This window comes from Chrysochloris asiatica, unplaced genomic scaffold (assembly GCF_000296735.1).
Source record: "Chrysochloris asiatica unplaced genomic scaffold, ChrAsi1.0 scaffold00001, whole genome shotgun sequence".
In the NCBI taxonomy this organism is placed as follows: domain Eukaryota; kingdom Metazoa; phylum Chordata; class Mammalia; order Afrosoricida; family Chrysochloridae; genus Chrysochloris; species Chrysochloris asiatica.
The window spans coordinates 60,379,566-60,387,368 of record NW_006408519.1 but is presented as its reverse complement, the minus strand read 5'-3'; positions in this window follow the sequence as shown (position 1 = coordinate 60,387,368).

The following is a 7,803-nucleotide window of genomic DNA, read 5'->3' as shown; positions in this document are numbered from 1 at the left end:
TAGGAGGGACCAGTTGCTGGAGAAGGATATCATGTTTGGTAAGGTGGAGGGTCAGAGAAAAAGAGGAAGACCCCCAGCAAGATGGATTGACAAAGTGGGCTCAAGCATGGCAACAATTGTATGGTTGGTTCAGGACTAGGCAGTGTTTCATTCTGTTGTACATAGGGTCGTTGTGAGTTGGTACTGACTCGATGGCACCTAACAACAACAACAACAGCATAATCCTTGTGACAAGTTTCAGATACTTGACATAAAAGATCTTTTGGAAACCTAACAGTCTGTATGAGAAATCCATGTCTAAGATCCACCTGTGTGTATCTAAGTAATCAAAGTACAGTGATCATGGGAGAACTCCCTTTTCTCCCTCTTGAGATTCATGATGGTTCCCTGCTCTTTGCTCTCAAGAAAGGCTTGAGGTAGGGGTATAAGGGATTAAATTGGGTCTCAGGAAGCCCCCCAGCTATTCTGTTCATGAGGCAGGGGTGAAGGGGCTGACAGATGACTTCTTTTAAAAGTCATACACCTGTCACAATGTTAAATGATTCTAAATCCCACAATGAAGTGTTTGTGGACAAAGTCTCATTGTGCATTGTCTTGGGTAAGCCTTAGATTATTGTTTTAGTACCATCAAGGTGGTTCTGACTCATACCAACCCTGTATATGGTTTCCAAGGAGGGACTGGTGGATTTGAACTGCTGACCTTGCAGTACAAACCTACCTTGCAGTTTAAACCGACTTTGTGGTCCAGTGCTTGTCCTATCATGCTACACCAAGACTATTATGCAATCTTGTATTCCTGGTTACAGAACTTTTAAATGATGTTAATATCTCCTTTAATAAGTATTTTTTATTTCTAGCATGGAGAAGTCTTTATTAAGATATGTTAGTTCTTTGAGATGATTCACTATATAATTTCTCCTTCTAGAACACTCATCACATTTGTTTTATGATTTAATGGACAGGATAACATTATGCTTCTCATTTTGAAAACTGAAGACATAGGCTGGGGATTAATGGTTGCTCTTTCATGCTGTCCTTGTGTCCTGGTAAACCTGTAGAAGCACTGAATCACAATTTAAAGGAACCCTGGTAGCAGAGTGGATTAACAGCTGGGCTGCTAACTGCAAGGTCAGCAGTTTGATTCTACCAGCCTCTCTGGGGTAGAAAGATGAGATTTTCTGCTCCCATGAGGATTTATAACCTGTAAACCCTATACGGGATTGCTATTAGTTAGAACCAACTCAGTGGCACACAATTACCAACACATTATATGTTTATTTTCTTCTATGTGTGTGATCTGTAAGGTCCCTAAGAGCAGGGTTTCCTTCATATTTTATTTTTATCATAAATATCTAACACATAGAAAGGTATCAATAAATGTTTATTTATTTATTATTGAATCTTTTTTTAAGAAAAAGTTTTTATTAATAATTGAGTGATAATTTACATACATGGGAGAACATCCAGAGGTTCAATTCGGTTTCAGAAGAGGATGTGGACTTAGGGATATCACTGCTAACATCAGATGGCTCTTGGCAGATAGCAGAGAATATCAGAAAGATGTTTACCTGTGCTTTATTGACTATGCAAAGGCCTTCAATTGTGTGGATCATGACAAGGTATGGACAACATTGTGAAGTATGAGTATTCTGGAACACTTAATTGTGCTCCTGAAGAACCTGTACACAGACCAAGAGACAGTTGTTAGAATAGAACAAGAGAGCATGAATGGTTTAAAATTCGGAAAGATGTGTGACAGGGTTGTATTCTTTCACCGTACTTATTCATTCTGTATGCTGAGCAAAAAATCTGAGAAGCTGGCCTGTATGAAGAAAAACACGGCATCAGGATTGGAGGAAGACTCATTAACAACCTGCGATGCTTGCTGAAAGTGAAGAGGACTTGAAATACTGATGAAGATCAAAGACCATAGACTTCAGTTTGGGTTGCACCGCAACATAAAGAAAACAAAAATCCTCACCACTGGATCAATAAATAACATGAAATTAGAGAAAAGTTTAAAGTTGTCAAAGACTTCATTTTGCTTGGATCCATGATCAACACTCATGGAAGTAGCAATCATGAACTCAGATGATATATTGCATTAGGCAAATCTGCTGCACAAGATCTCTTTAAAGTGTTCAAGAATAAAGATATCAATTCAAGGTCTAAGGTTGTCTGACTTAAACCATGGTATTTTCAATAGTCTCATATGTATGTGAATGTTGAACAGTTAATAAGTTAGACCAAAGAAGAATTGAAACATTTGAGTTATGGTGTTGGAGAAGAGTATTAAAAGTACCATGAACTGTTAGATGAACACACAAATCTATTTTGTTGGAAGTACAGCTCCTTATTAACCAGATTGGCCAGACTTCATCTCTCATACTTCCAACATATTATCAGGATGGACCAGTCCCTGGAGAAGGACATCATGCTAGGTAAAGTGGAGGGTAAGAGAAAAAGAGGAAAACCTCCAAAAAGATGGTTTGGCACAGTGGTAGCAGCAATGGGATCAAGCTCAACATTGTTTGTGAATATAGCATAGTACAGGCACTGTTTTCTCCTGTTGTTCATAAAGTCTCTATGAGTCGACAACAGCAGCAATAACAACTAGTCCTGGTTTGGTGCTGTAGGGTAAGCACTGGACTGGTAACCAGAAGGTCAGCATTTCAAACCCACCAACTGCTCCATAGGAACCCTATACAGGTTTGCTATGAGTCAGAATTGACTCGGTATCATTTAAGAACAATAATGACTAGTTAACGTGAGTAGTTCTTCATATGTTTGTTGGCTAACTGAATGATTTTAGATCAAATTCTTCATCTTATATCGAGGTCTTGAAGTGTTCTATAAATTTTAGGCAGTAGTCTCTTGTCTGATATGTCATTGCCAAACATTTTACCCTAGTCTGTGAGTTCTATTTTTACTATTTTGATGTAATCTTTTGATTCACATAAAATTTTTAGGAGGTCTCAGCTATCTATTTTGTCTTTTGCTTTTTGTATGTTTGCTAGTATACTTATGCTATGAGTCAGAGCACCTAAGTTTGTCCCTGTTTTTATTTTGATAATCTTTATAGTTCTAGGTTTTAAATTTAGGTCTTTAATCCATGTTGAGTTCATTTTTGTGTGTGGTGTGAGATACGGGTTTTGTTTCATTCTTTTCCAAATGGATTTCCAGTTTTGCCAGCACTATTTGTTGATGAGATTATCTCTTCCTCCTTTAATGTGTTTCAGTCCTTTGTCAAAGATCAACTGAGCATAGGTGGATGAATTAACTTCTGGGTTCTCAATTCTGTTCCATTGATCAATGTGTCTTTTGTTGTACCAGTACCAGGCTCTTTTGATTATTGTAGCTGTGTAGTAGGTTTTAAGATCAGGAAGTGAGAGGCCTCCCATTTTGTTCTTTTTCAGTAATGCTTTGCATATCCTGGGTCTCTTTCCATTTAAAATTGATGATTAATTTTTCCATTTCTTTAAAGAATGTTGTTTGCATCTGATTGTATTATTTCTATAAATTGCTTTGGGTAGTCTTTACATTTTCATAATATTATGTCTTTCTCTCCAAGAGCATAGTATATTCTTCCCTTATCTTTGGTTTTGGTAAATTTGATTATGATATGTCTCATGATTTTCTTTTGGAGTTCATCTTGTTTTTTTTTTTTAATTTTTGAATGTGTGTCTTCTTATTTTTCATGATGTTGGAGAAGTTTTCTTCCAACTGCTCTTCAGCAAGTTCCTCTGTGGATTCTGTTATCTCTTCCTATTCTGGAATGCCTACAAGTTGTTCTTCTTCATGGTATCTCACATAAATCTTAGGCTTTCTTCAGATTTTTCCCTTCTTTTCTCTGATTGTTCTTCTAGTTTACTAGTATTGAGAGATTTATCTTTAGGCTCACTAATTCAGGTATTCAGTGATTCAAATCTACTCCTTTGCCCTTTCAAGGTATTGCCCATTTCTGAAGTCTTACAATTAATTTTCTGAATATATTTTTGCAAATTTTGTATTGTTTCAAAATTTTCATTTATATTGTTTGTTTGGTCTTGTAGTGTTTCCCTGATTTCATATAGTTGTGTGTGTGTTCTCCATGCTTTTCTCAATATTCCTTTCAGTCCATTGAAAGTACCTAAATATCACTCTACTGAATTTATTTCTTAGGTATGTTCATTATCTTCTTTTCCTCAGAAACAATTGTTGGCTCTATTTCTTGGGCATTTGTTTGAGTCATTCTCTCTTGTTTCTTCATATGAACTGGAATTGTGTTTTGTCTCTGAGACAATGTGGTGTTGAGGTGTATGTAAGTAATTGATGATTTCATGTTGGTGTATTCTTAGATTCTCACCAATTGCCACCTGGTGGGTGTACTTAGAGCAGGGGTGGGGAACATTTTTATGCCAAAATTTATAACATAATTTGTGGGTCATAAAAAGAATCAACTTAAAAATTAGCCTGATGTATTTGGTCAACATTTAATTAACTCACCCCTAATGTGTATGGTGGCGCTGTGGGCTAATGCACCAGACTGCAAAGCTGTTTGAACTGCAAGGTTGGCGATTCAAGCTCACCACCTGCTCCTTGGAAACCCTATACAGGGTCGCTATGGGTTGGAATCGACTTGATGGCACTTAACAACAATAACAACAATAACAACAACAACAATGTTGTGATGGTGTCCTGGTGTGGTACTGTGGGTTAATGCACGAGACTGCAACGCTGTTTAAACTGCAAGGTTGGCAGTTTAAGCTCACCAGCTGCTCCTTGGAAACCCTATACAGGGTCACTGTGGGTTGGAACTGACTCGACGGCACTTAACAACGAAACAAAATGTGATGGTGCTGCAAAATAATGCCCTGGACTGAAAGGTCAGCAGTTCAAACTCACCAGCCACTCCTCGGAAAACTTACACAGAGTTGCTATGAGTTGGAACCAACTTGATGGCACTTAACAACAATGTGATTGCTGGAACTGTCGTTGCCTTGGCAGGGCCAGACCAAATGATTTTGTTGCCTTATATGTGGAGTCCTGGTTTGGCACTATGGGCTAATGCATCAGATTGCAAAGTCATTTGAACTGCAAGGTTGGTGGTTCAAGCTCACCAGATGCTTCTTGGAAACCCTACACAGGGTTGCTATGGGTTGAATCGACTAGACGATACTTACCAACAACATATGGCCTGCAGGTCGAATGTTCCCCAGCCCTGTATTAGATAATAACAGTGTGCCTGGTTCTCCATTTGCCATTCTTACAGATCAGTTTAGGGTGGATTTGGCTGGTGTTGGCTTGTGATCAGTTGGTATAGCTGCTGATATTGGCTCTTGCTCTTTCTGTGGAGCTGCAGAGGGCATAGTTGTAGCTGGGCTCTGTGGGCATGGATTCTGTCTCCTTTCAGGTGGGTCCTGAAGAGAAAAGACACACCCACAAGAATACAAGAAAATAAGTCAAAGCAAACAATCAAAGAATAGTGAAAACATAAAGTCATAAAGGATAGAGAAAAAGAAAAAAAACATACAATAGAAAAAAAGAGGCAACAACGAGAAAAAAACAAAAACAAAACAAACCTAAGAATAAAAAAGAGGGGTCAGTAAAAGACAGTTATAGAAAAGAAAAACTTTGCTAAAAAATTCCCAAATATTGGACTCAGATCATGTCCTTAAGGAAACAAAGGATGGTGACTTGAGTTACACCCTCTAGTCAGGTTGTTGTTTTTGTGTGTGTTGTCTAGTCATTTCCAACTCAGCGACCCTGTATAGCAGGGGTGGGGAATGTCTGACTAGTAAGCCATATAACGCCCATGGTAATCATTTGGTCTGGACCTGCCAAAGCAATCGCTGGTCCAGCCATCTCATGTCTCACCAAATGTAGCAGGCTCATTTTTTAAAGAAAGTTTTTATTGTGATTTGAGTGCAACTTTACAGGGCAGATCATTAGTTTTACATTCAGCAAAACATATATTTTGTTTCATTACAATGATTATAATCCCCTCCATGTACCATCAGTTAACAATGTTTCTTGCTATTCATTTTAGCTCTTTTTTTTAAAAAATAAAATAAATAAAAACAACACTCAGGCATGTATAATAATTTAAACCACCAAAGAGCACATTCTGTAAGCCTGCCTCCTGGTCACCAGCTCTCAGTCCCTCTCTTTCCATGAATTTAGAGTCCTCAGCTGCTCCCTCTCTCCATGGCCCATCTCTGCTTCCATCTCTGGTGTCGCTGCTTCTCTTGTGCTCTTCTCTCTTGATGGTCCTAGAGTCCTCTGTTTCTGGACTGTAAGATTAACTACATCACCCCCCCCCCCTTTTTGTTACAAAACTTCAACCTTTACAATTGTGGCAGTCTCAATTAGTCATATCAATTACTCACTATTGAATCATAAGAATCTTATCCCCATCTCTTTTTTCCAGAGCCACCTAGACAGTATGAAAACTATTCAGTGGGCAATCTACCTTCCCCCACACACTATGAAACTACACTCCCTCTTGAAAACTTGTAAGGCAGTCACTTCATGCCTTTATAGCCCCTTCCATTTTAGGTAGCCAGTGTCTAAGTTGCCTGTCCCTATCTATCCTATATACAGAAAGGGTAGTATTGATTTTGAATGTGAAGACTGCTTCCCTTTCTGTTGGTATTTTGAGCTACTACCTCCATGAGTATAGGTCAAGTTCATCAAATTGTAGCAATTTACCATTGTTTCCTTTATCAAAAAACATTAAAAAAAAAAAATCTTCCTCTAGTCAAGTTCTGATTATCAAGCCACGGAGGCTAGGTCAAATGGGTACTATCTGCAAGTTTGGGTGTTCTTGTGCATCTCCCTTCACTTCATATCAGCTGGATGTCTCAGTCTCAGCTCTGGCCCTCCATGGCTATGTCCTTGTCCATGGGCTTATGTGTCCCCAGGTCTCACCACACTTTGGACCAACTAGCCCTTCCTCTTCTCTGTCTCATCTCCAGGTCAACAGGAGTCTATGCAATGTGGTTGAACTCAGTCCATTTCTTCATTGTTGCCTCTCACCCTCTTCCACTCACCAGCAGACCAATGTGGTTGCTAGCAAGCTTACATGCCTGCTCATGTGTTCCCTTTGAGTTTCAGTCTTAGAGTGGGGCTTGTCCTGAAGGGACTTGGTTGTTTGCCTTGATGGCTTCCTGGTGAACAATTTTTGTAGTAGCCAATCATATTATAGCAGGCTAATTTTTAAGTTAATAATTTTGTATGGCCTGTGAATGAGGTTATAAATTCTGGCAGAACAAAGGTTCCCCACCCCTGGAATATAGGATTTCCGAGAGCTGCTGGTACATTTGAACTGCTAGCTTTGTGGTTACCGGTCTAGTGCTTATCCTACAGCTCTCTAGAAAGGTTGTTGTTGTTGTTAAATGACATCAAGTCAACTTCAACCCATAGTGACCCCGTATAGGGTTCCCAAGGAGCAGCTGGTGAGGTTGAACCACCAACCTTGCAATTCAAACGACTTTGCAGTCTGATGCATTAGCCTACAGTACCACACCAGGAGAAATGTTGTTGTTGTTAGGTGCCATTGAGTCCGTATTGATCCATAGCGACCATATGCACAGCAGAACGAAACACTGCCCAATACTGGGCCAACCTCACTTCTGTTGCCACGCTTGAGTCCATTGATGCTGCCACTTGGCCAATCGATCTCATTGGGGGTCTTCCTCTTTTTCTCTGACCCCCCCACCTTACCAAACATGATGTCCTTCTCCAGAGACTGCTTCCTCCTAACAATATGTCTGATGTATGAAAGATGAAGTTTGGCCATCTTGGCCTCCAAGGAGCACTCTG